Source organism: Aethalodelphis obliquidens, unplaced genomic scaffold (assembly GCF_003676395.1).
Source record: "Aethalodelphis obliquidens isolate GAN/ISIS:26980383/991018 unplaced genomic scaffold, ASM367639v1 scaffold19, whole genome shotgun sequence".
NCBI lineage: Eukaryota > Metazoa > Chordata > Mammalia > Artiodactyla > Delphinidae > Aethalodelphis > Aethalodelphis obliquidens.
The window spans coordinates 5,706,844-5,719,001 of NW_020837963.1; the positions used below are offsets into that span (position 1 = coordinate 5,706,844).

The 12,158-nt window shown below is 37.8% G+C and overlaps 1 protein-coding gene across 1 annotated transcript in view; it reads right to left on the reverse strand.

Moving 5' to 3' along the window:
- The window catches only part of DYM (dymeclin), a 370,766-nt gene that overhangs the window by 209,912 nt on the left and 148,696 nt on the right, over positions 1–12,158 (reverse strand). The window lies entirely within an intron of this gene.

Below are 12,158 nucleotides of genomic sequence, written 5' to 3' on the forward strand. Positions count from 1 at the left end.
GAGATGCGCCCATGCTCTGCTCCAGCTCCGGTGCTCACCTCCAGGCCTTGGTAAGCAAAAACTGTCTAGCTTCAGTTGGTGCAGTTCCACAGACTTGTAACATGGGCATCAGAGAGAGAAAAACTGGGCAGCACAGCAGCCAATGCTGGGTTGCCACAATGAAGGAGGCAAAATGCACAAAAACCAACAGGCTCATCTGGCACCAGAACTCCTCGAATGTTCTCTTCCATTGAGGTCACCCTACTTCTTTTCTCCTTGACGTATGAAGCCAATGTGCCACATTCTTTCCATCCATGCCTGAAAAAGGACAAGACTTCTGGCTGATTCCCACCCTCTCCACTAAGAAGATAAGCCCCCCTGTAGAGCACAGGAGACCTCCATCATTCATACCTTCCAAAGGAGGTCTCACCACCTTTCAAAATAAGTGAATCTAGACTTTCATTTGTAATTATGAATGGACAAGAAGCCACCAAAAACGTAGAGAAATCCAACAGTGAAAAAGATATGCTGAATCTAATCAAGCCTCTGTTCTAATTGCCAGCATATACGAAATACAGAGGACAGAAAAACACGATAAATAACACAATGATATAATCATCCAAAGCCAAATGTATGAAATTCTACTAAACAAATAAGGCCGTTTCTACAAAAAGTGAATGGTGTAATAAGGTGGGAGAGGGAGAGACTGTTACAGATAACAGTCAAGAACTAAATGCTTTGGAAACTCATTCAAACCAACCAACTCAAGGAAGACATTTTAAAGATAATTGAGAGAAAACTGAATATTAGCAGGAATTTTAAAAATACCGTTGGGCTTCCCTGGTGGCGCAGTGGTTAAGAATCTGCTTGCCAATGCAGGGGACACAGGTTCAATCCCTGGTCTGGGAAGATCCCACATGCCGCGGAGCAACTAAGCCCATGCGCCACAACTACTGAGTCTGCACTCTAGAGCCCGTGAGCCACAACTACTGGGCCTGTGCTCTAGAGCCCGCGAGCAGCAAATGCTGAGCCCACGTGCCACAACTACTGAAGCCCATGCGCCTAGAGCCCATGCTCCGCAACAAAAGAAGCCATCGTAATGAGAAGGTTGCAGGCACCGCAACAAAGAGTAGCCCCTGCTCGCCAAAACTAGGGAAAGCCCGCACAGCAACGAAGACACAATGCAGCCAAAAATAAATAAATAAAATAAATAAATTTACTAAAAAAAATAAATAAAATAAAATATCGTTGGTGTTATTGGATGTGATAATGGTATTATGTTTATTTTTTTATGCCTATATTTATCAAAGTGACATACTTAAATATCTACAAATGAAATTTTATATATATATGATTTACAAGATTAAAAAAATATAGTTTAGCCAAAATATAAAAAGTAGAGGGGGTGGGGTGGGTAGATGAAATGAGAACAAAAGAATATTGATGAATCCATGGGGATTCATTATACTATTTTTTCCAATTATGCTTACATTTAATGTGTTCATAATTAAAAGCTTATTAAATAAATAATAAGAAAATGAATAAATGTGAAACTAAACAAGCAGAACAAACATACCCCCAATTAAACAAAGATAATTTAAGAGGCTGAGGAAAAGTTTTTGAAATTCTAATTAGTATCTTCGGTGAGAGTTGACAGAATACTGTATCCATAAAATAAGAACAGGCTACTATGAAAAATGCGAATCACAGAATGAAGAAAAGCTACTGAACATTAAAAATATGATGACTGAGACTTAAAAGAGAGGAGGGCTTCTCTGGTGGCGCAGTGGTTAAGAATCCACCTGCCAATGCGGGGGACACAGGTTCGAGCCCTGGTCCAGGAAGATCCCACAAGCTGTGGAGCAACTAAGCCCGCGTGCCGCAACTACTGAAGCCCACGCGCCTAGAGCCCGTGCTCCGCAACAAGAGAAGCCACTGCAATGAGAAGCCTGTGTACCGCAACGAAGAGTAACCCCCACTCGCCACAATTAGAGAAAGCCCGCATGCAGCAATGAAGACCCAACATAGCCAAATAAATAAAATTGAATTTAAAAAAAAAAGAGAAAGAAATTAGCAGAATGGGTGCTATGGAAAACAGAACTTGGGATGTGAAAGACAAAACTGAGAAGTTCCCTCAGACAACAGCAGTATAAGGCAAAAAGACAAAATATAAGAGAAAAGTGGAGATCCAGTATATACCTAATAAGAGTTCCAGGAGGAACAGACTAAAATCGACCCTTGAACAACATGGGTTTGAACTGCATGGGTCCATTTATATGTGGATATTTTTTTCAGTAAGTATATAGTCAGCCCTCCATATCCACAGGTTGCATCCTCAGATACTGAGGGCCAACTATGGGACTTGATCATCTGTGGGTTTGGGTATCCAGGGCGGGTCTTGGAACCAATCTCCCGCCGATACCAAGGGAGGACTGTAGAAGCAAAAGAGAAAAATTAGTAATAGGGCTTCCCTGGTGGCGCAGTGGTGAAGAATCCGCCCGCCAATGCAGGGGACACTGGTTCGAGCCCTGGTCCGGGAAGATTCCACATGCCACAGAGCACCTAGGCCCGTGCGCCACAACTACTGAGCCTGCACTCTAGAGCCCGCGAGCCACAACTACTGAAGCCCACGCACCGAGAGCCCATGCTCCGCAACAAGAGAAGCCACCGCAATGAGAAGCCTGTGCACTGCAACGAAGAGTAACCCCCACTCACCACAACTAGAGAAAGCCTGCGTGCAGCAACGAAGACCCAACACAGCCAAAAATAATAAATAAATAAATTTATTTAAAAGTTTTTTTTAAAAAAAGAAAAATTAGTAACAAAATTTCTTTGAGAGGAAGAGAAATTTGTAACACTTTAAGCAAAAATATTGAAAAAAAATCAAAATTTATTCTGATAAGATTTCTGAATCAACAGTATATGAGAAAATCCATTGGCTTCTAGCCAGAAGAAACATGCCAAAATCTATTGGCTTCTAGACAGAAGAAACATGTTATCACCAAAAGAAAGAAAGGTAGACTAACATAAGATTTCTCATCTTGAACACTAGATATCTGAAGGACAACAGTAACAATGTCTACAAATGTTTGAGGAATAGATTATCATTCTAGAATTCTATATCTAGAGAAGCTACCACACAAGGATACAGAAAAGTGAAGACTTTTAAGTATGCAAAGACTCAGCATGCACCACCCATGCACTATTTCTGGGGAAAAAACAAACCACCACACATGTAAGTGCTTAGCTGCCCCTCCTCACCACTGTAATGACAACAACAAAACCATAACAGCCAGATAAAGTCAAGGAAGGAAAATATGGACTACTAAACAACAACAACCGCCCCCCAAAAAACCCACAATTATAATTCATGAAATGAGGAAAATATAATTAAATCTAAATAATATGGCTGACCTTAATTCTTTGCTAAGATAAAATAAATATTTCTCTGCTAAGTCTGCCTCCCTGCAAATTCCAAACAATATTAAAAATGAGAAAGGGGGCATGGAAGCAGATAAGCATTAAAAAGTAAAGAAATACTGTCTTCAACTTCATGTAAGTGCCCACAAGTGCCTCCACAACAGATTTTTACGCAGTTCAACTCTTTGACAAGAGACCCATGTCACCTAGAGTCCGCCATTTGGGTTACAAATAACCCAACAGTGACCTGTGCTGGAGGCTCCACTCAGAGGATGGCATGTACAAATGCCCACTACATGGTAGCTGAGTACTGTTTGTGAAGTAGAAAATGTAACACTTTAAGCATTTCCATTTATTCATGACTAATAATGACCTTAATCAACTAGAAGAGACAGCCTATGTGTAAAACAAATGATAGTAGCTGAAAATACTCAGAACAATGAGATTTGCCAGTTGAATCTTTATAAAGGAATGATGCAATGCTCAGTCCCTCTGATTTACTCTGTAAGGCTGCAGTTCTCAAAATGTGGTCCTGAGACATTTCTGGAGCATTCTCAAGGTCAAATCTATTTTCACAATAATACCAAGACATTACTTTCCACTCTCATTCTCTCGTAAGTATGTAGTTCAGCTTTCCAGAGGCTACATAACATGTCTAATAGCACAACAAATTTAATACAGAGGGAGACATGAGAATCTAAGGCAAAAATGTAAAACAATGCCACTCTCTTGCTAAACTTTTGTTTGTGGAAAATAGTTACTTTCATAAAAATATGTTACTGATGCTAACACGTAATGGGGTTTATTATCATAATAATTATTTCTAAATGAACTAATCAAATATTTTAAAAATATGTCCGTTTTAATTTCCAATACAGTAAATGTAGCGAACAATAATCCACATAAAGACATTATGTGGTGTCCTAAACTACTTTTAAGTGTAAAGACCACAAGGTTAAGACCACTGTTCTGTCTCCAAGGGAATACTAACCCAGGACACTCGTTAGGCAACTTGACTAGTGAGAGGAGTCTCTGTCTTTTAAAAGGTCACACTTGAGCATACACACATTTGAGCATAGTTTGGTTTCTCCTCTCTCTTGGCTCCTGTGTTTAGAAATAAATTATCATAAGCCACCTTATTTGAAGCCAAGGTCATTGGTTCTTAGTGTTTACTTGTGCGTGTCTACTATGTAACTGGATGGAAGAAGTGTTTTGAATAAAAGTAGTCTTATTCATTTAACATTCAACAAATATTTAATGAGTATCCACATAGTAAACTTATGATGTTACTATGAAAATCAGAAATCCAATTTGGCATTTACATAAAGGTCTGTCTTTACTTCCTGTGAAAAATAAGTCATTATCTGTAAATTCTGGTAGTGTTTAAGAAAAATTAAAAATAACTAGCTATAGAGCTCACACAGCTTCCCAGGGGACATTAACGCATACTAGGCAGCATACAGAAAATTTTCTTGGTAACCTGGCTGTAGTTCTTGACCTATTTATTTGGTTCTTATAAAAAAAATTCCTCATCTCTTGCATTCAACGTCCATACAGTTTAATAGCTGTAGACTGTTATCATCTTGATTACACATTACATACATTTAACATTTTATGCCAAAATAACTCAAACATGTAGAAGGAAACTCCTCAAGGATCTGAAAATATCTTCCTTCTCAAAAAGTATATGAGAATTGTTTGTGGTTCTAGGTCTTCTTTTCAGCTTCTTCCCCCCATAGGATTTGTTTTCATTGAATATATCTCTTCCATATGTTACAAAGGCTACAATATTATATAGTAACATATTATATAATGTCAACTCTTTAAAAAATTAAATATATATAGAAAAGCACAAAGAATAATGAACTTCCATACTCCCACAAATGACATTAACATTTTATTAACATTAACATTTAACGTTAATGTTAATGTTTTGTATTTTAAGATGAAAATCTCATTTTATTCCCCCAAAGAGGGACAACCACTATCTTGAGTTCAGTATATATCTTTCCCGTCCATTTCAAATACTTTATATGTACACACACAAACACACACACACACACACAACCAAAAACCAGCATTCCTTTGTATATTTTCTACTTTACATAAACAGTATCATAATGTATCAGGTTGAATAGTGACCTCCAAATTCATGTCACCCAAAACCTGTGAGCGTGACCTTTATTGGAAATAAGGTCTTTGTAGACACAATCAAGTTAAGATGACATTATACTGGATTAGGGTGGGCCCTAAATCCTATATGACTGGTGTCCTTATAAGAGAAGGAGGAGAGACAGACAAGTACATGAGAAAAGGCCATGTGAGACCAACGCAGAGGCTGGATGCATCTGCAAGCCAAAGAACACCAAGGAATGATGACCAGAGGCTAGAAGGAGGCAAGGAATCACTCCCCTAGATCCTGCAGAGACAGCATGGTCCTGCCGACACCTTGCTTTTGGACTTCTAGTCTCCACAACAGTAACAAGCAATTTCTGTTGTTTTAAGCCACCCAGTTTGTTATGGCAGCACTAGTAAACTGATACATTTAAGTATTCGTTTGCATCCAAATTTTTTCACTCAATAGGTCTTTGCAACTCCTCTATATTGATAGATATATATAAGAAGAATTATGTTTACCACATACGCCAAGGTCTAATAGTACTAGTTGTTTTTTTAATGAACTGCTTCTATACTAGTTAGTAAATAGCTGCTGCCCCAAGACACTCCTCCAGGACTTCCTCGTGGTTTGGCAATTAATGTACAGCAGAGGACAAAGGATATATGGACAACAGCCATTTTTACTGGATGATTTTGATGCCATGACAGTTAAATAGTTGAAAACCACCTCTACTTCATTCCATCCAAGCACGGTACAGTCTTGTGCCAATAGGTCACATTTTTTTATCCACGCTTCTATTATGGAAATTTAGGTTATTTCCAGTTTTTTCCCTATTAAAATAAATGTTACAATATAGATCCTTACCCTCATTATCCAAAATCTCACGACATTAAACTCAGAAACCAGGGAGTCCTTACTCTCCATACTTGTAGTATCTGGCCATTAATTACCTAAAGTCAGGAATTACACAGATTTTGAAAACAAAAATATCTGTAAAATCCCTGTTATACCTTACCCAGTGTGTGGTACTCAGTGACTTCACAAGCACTTCAGCAAGAGTTTGTTAGGAAGCAGAATTACTAAGTCATTGAGCACCTCCTTTTAAAAAGATATGTATAGAGGCTAAACAATATACTACTAAATAACCAAGAGGTCACTGAAGAAATCAAAGAGGAAATCAAAAAATACCTAGAGACAACGACAATGAAAATACGACCCAAAACCTATGGGATGCAACAAAAGCAGTTCTAAGAGGGAAGTTTATAGCAATACAATCTTACCTCAAGAAACAAGAAACATCTCAAGTAAACAACCTAACCTTACACCTAAAGCAATTAGAGAAAGAAGAACAAAAAACCCTCAAAGTTAGCAAAAGGAAAGAAATCATAAAGATCAGATCACAAATAAATGAAAAAGAAATGAAGGAAACAATAGCAAAGATCAATAAAACTAAAAGCTGGTTCACTGAGAAGATAAACAAAATTGATAAAACATTAGCCAGGCTCAACAAGAAAAAAAGGGAGAAGACTCAAATCAATAGAATTAGAAATGAAAAAGGAGAAGTGACTGACACTGCAGAAATACAAAGGATCATGAGAGATTACTAGAAGCAACTATAAGCCAATAAAATGGAAAACCTGGAAGAAATGCACAAATTCTTAGAAAAACACAACCTTCCTAGATTGAACCAGGAAGAAACAGAAAAAATAAATAGACCAATCACAAGCACTGAAATTGAAACTGTGAGTAAAAATCTTCCAACAAACAAAAGCCCAGGACCAGATGGGTACACAGGCGAATTCTACCAAACATTTAGAGAAGAGCTAACATCTATCCTTCTCAAACTCTTCCAAAATATAGCAGAGGGAGAAACACTCCCAAACTCATTCTACGAGGCCACCATCACTCTGATACTGAAAGCAGACAAAGATGTCACAAAAAAAGAAAACTACAGGGCAATATCACTGATGAACACAGATGCAAAAATCCTCAACAAAATACTAGCAAACAGAATCCAACAGCACATTAAAAGGATCATACACCATGATCAAGTGGGGTTTATCCCAGGAATGCAAGGATTCTTCAATATACGCAAATCAATCAGTGTGATAAACCATATTAACAAACTGAAGGATAAAAACCATATGATCCTCTCAATAGATGCAGAAAAAGCTTTCGACAAAATTCAACACCCATTTTTGATAAAAACACTCCAGAAAGTAGGCATAGAGGAAACTTATCTCAACAAAATAGAGGCCATAAATGACAAACCCACAGCCAACATTGTTCTCAAAGGTGAAAAACTGAAACCATTTCCACTAAGATCAGGAACACAACAAGGTTGCCCACTCTCACCACTATTATTCAGCATAGTTTTGGATGTTTTAGCCACAGCAGTCAGAGAAGATAAAAAAACAAAAGGAATCCAAATCGGAAAGGAAGAAGTAAAACTGTCACTGTTTGCAGATGGCATGATACTAAACATAGAGAATCCTAAAGATGCTACCAGAAAACTACTAGAGCTAGCCAATGAAATTGCTTGCATTCCTATACACTACTGATGAAAAATCTGAAAGAGAAATTAAGGAAACACTCCCATTTACCACTGCAACAAAAAGAATAAAATACCTAAGAATAAACCTATCTAAGGATATAAAAGATCTGGTTGCAGAAAATTATAAAACACTGGTGAAGGAAATTAAAGATGATACAAACAGATGGAGAGAAATACCATGTTCTTGGATTGGAAAAATCAACATTGTGAAAATGACTAAACTACCCAAAGCAATCTACAGATGCAATGCAATCCGTATCAAACTACCAATGGCATTTTTCACAGAACTAGAACAAAAAATTTCACAGTTTGTATGGAAACACAAAAGACCCTGAACAGCCAAAGCAATCTTGAGAAAGAAAAACGGAGCTGGAGGAATCAGGCTCCCAGACTTCAGACTACACTACAAAGCTACAGTAATCAAGACAGTATGGTACTGACACAAAAACAGAAATATAGATCAATGGAACAGGATAGAAAGCCCAGAGATAAACCCATGCATATATGGTCACCTTATCCTTGATAAAGGAGGCAAGAATATACAATGGAGAAAAGACAGCCTCTTCAATAAGTGGTGCTGGGAAAACTGGACAGCTACATGTAAAAGAATGAAATTAGAACACGCCCTAACACCATACACAAAAATAACCTTAAAATGGATTAAAGACCTAAATGTAAGGCCAGAAACTATCAAACTCTTAGAGGAAAACATAGGCAGGACACTCTACAACATAAATCACAGCAAGACCCTTTTTGACCCACTTCCTAGAGAAATGGAAATAAAAACAAAAATAAACAAATGGGACCTAATGAAACTTAAAAGCTTTTGCACAGCAAAGGAAACCATAAACAAGACCAAAAGACGACCCTCAGAATGGGAGAAAATATTTGCAAATGAAGCAACCGACAAAGGATTAATCTCCAAAATTTACAAGCAGCTCATGTAGCTCAATATCAAAAAAACAAACAACCCAATCCAAAAATGAGCAGAAGACCTAAACAGACATTTATCCAGATAAAATATACAGATTGCCAACAAACACATGAAAGGATGCTCAACATCACTAATCATTAGAGAAATGCAAATCAAAACTACAATGACGTATCACCTCACACCAGTCAGAATGGCCATCATCAAAAAATCTACAAACAATAAATGCTGGAGAGGGTGTTGAGAAAAGGGAACCCTTTTGTACTGTTGATGGGAATGTAAATTGATACAGCCACTATGGAGAACAGCATGGAAGTTCCTCAAAAAAACTAAAAATCGAACTACCATATGACCCAGCAATCCCACTACTGGGCATATACCCTGAGGAAACCATAATTCAAAGAGAGTCATGGATCACAATGTTCATTGCAGCTCTATTTACAATAGCCAGGTCTTGGAAGCCACCTAAGTGTCCATTGACAGATGAATGGATAAAGAAGATCTGGCACATATACACAATGGAATATTACTCTGCCATAAAAAGAAACAAAATTGAGTTATTTGTAGTGAGGTGGATGGACCTAGAGTCTATCATACAGAGTGGAGTAAGTCAGAAAGAGAAAAACAAATACCGTATGCTAACACATATATATGGAATCTAAAAAGAAAAAGAAAAAAAAAAAAGGTTCTGAAGAACCTAGGGGCAGGACAGGAATAAAGACACAGACATAGAGAATGGACTTGAGGACACGGGGAAGGGGAAGGGTAAGCTGGGACGAAGTGAGAAAATGGCATGGACATACATACACTACCAAATGTAAAATAGCTAGCTAGTGGGAAGCAGCCACATAGCACAGGGAGATCAGCTTGGTGCTTTGTGACCACCTAGAGGGGTGAGACAGGGATGGGATGGTGGTGGAGAGACACTAGAAGGAGGGGATATAGGGATATATGTATACGTATAGCTGACTCACCTTGTTATACAGCAGAAACTAAGACACTATTGTAAAGCAATTATACTCCAGTAAAGACGTTAAAAAAAAAAAAGTATGTTTTGATCAGTCTTAACTAAAAACCACAGAGCAACACAGTAGCACCAGCCACAAGTGGGGATTTAAATTCAAATTTAATAAAATTAAAAATTCAATCCCTCAGTCACACTGGTCAGATTTCAAGTGCTGCCATTATCAGACAGTGCAGTCGCAGCAGATTTCTATCAACACAGAAAGTTCAACTGAATAGCCTGGTATAGAGAACACCACTGTATCCATCATCCAGTTTTAGCAAATGTTAATATTTTTGCTTTTGAAGCACCTAAAGCCCCCCAGCTACTCCTCACTGACCCTCTAACCTCTGACAACACTCTCCTAAATTTGGTACTTCATTACCATGAATATTTTTGAATTTATTATTGTCAATACATATAGCTCTGTTTCATTCACTGTAGCTCCTCTGCAGTATTTCATTTATGTTATCAGGTGTTTGCAAGTTTTGAACACTACAAACAATCCTACAATGAACACTGCTTCAAACGTGCTCTTGTGAATCTATGGAAAAGTTTTTCCTAGGACTCAAACCAGGAAATGGAATTGCTCAGAGGTAGAGTATTTACTTCTGCAGGTAATTTGAGGAATGTGAAAGGCCAAATTCCTCACAAAAGTGGTTCTACCAGTTTATACTATCACCACCAGTATATGAGAGTTCTCTTTTTCTGTATTCTCACCTGATATATGAGATCTCATAATTTTTGCAAATCTGATGAGTACAGAATATTTCAGTTATCTTAATTAGCACGATCCCGAAAAATCATCAGGTTGAGCATTAAAAATGCTCAAATTAAACCTTTAAAAATGCTTAGTGGGGGAAATTCCCCAGCAGTCCAGCGGTTAGGACTCCACGCTTTCACTGCCAGTCGCCTGGGGTGAGGGCCCGGGGTCAATCCCTGGTCAGTGAACTAGGATCCCACAAGCCTCACAGCACAGCCAAAACGAAACAAAAAACTTGTTTAAAAATAATAATAATAATAATAATGCTTACCAGTCATTCAGGTTTTTTATTGTTCTTCTATTACTTTGCCCATTATTCTAGCAATACTTTGCTTTTGTGACTGATTATAAGGATTCTTTATAAATTAAAAATGCTGGGACTTCCCTGGTGGCGCAGTGGTTAAGAATCCGCCCGCCAATGCACTGGACTGGGTTCGAGCCCTGGTCTGGCAAGATCCCACATGCCGCGCAGCAACTAAGCCCGTGTGCCACAACTACTGAGCCTGCGCTCTAGAGCCCGCATGCCACAACTACTGAAGTCTGCGCGCCTAGAGCCTGTGCTCCGCAACAAGAGAAGCCACTGCAATGAGAAGCCCCCACTCACTGCAACTAGAGAAAGCCTGCGCACAGCAACGAAGACCCAACGCAGACAAAAATAAATAAATAAATAATAAATTTATTTAAAAAAGAAATTAAAATGTTAACCCTGTCTTCCTGTCTGCGTCTTGTTTTCACTTGCTGTAACAGTGAAAATTTTCATTTTCATGAAATTCATTCATTTTAATGTAGTCAAACTTATTAATCTTTTCATTCATGGTTTATACATTTTATGCTTAAGAAATTCCTTTCTCAAGTTCATAGTAATATTACCCTTTAATTTCTCTTTGAAGATTTTAAAATGGAGCTTTTCACATCTAGGTCTTATTAATCCAAGTGGAATTCTTCTTTGTATGTGGAGCAAGATAATCTAATTTTACTTTTTCCATTTGGATGAGCCATGTTCTCACTCTCAGCACACTTTATTTATTACTTCTGTCACAGTTCATGTTTGAGTGTGTAGTTTCTGGACTAAGTTCTTTTCCATTTATTTGTTTTCTATTCCCTTGTTAATAAAACACAATCTTAAGTACTAAAGTTTTATAACTAGTCGATCTGGTAGGGTGAGTAACTCCACAATGAACTGCTTCAAAAACTTTCTAGGCTTTTTGCTTTTCCCTTCGATTTCTGGGATCAGCTTCTCAAGTCTCACAAAAAACTGCTGAGATTCTGATCAGATGAACATAGCAATTAATTTGGAGGCAAAATTAACAACTTTATGACATTGAGTCTTCCCATCTGTGAACATGGTATCTTTCTCCATTTATTAAGCTATATTTAATATCTTTCATT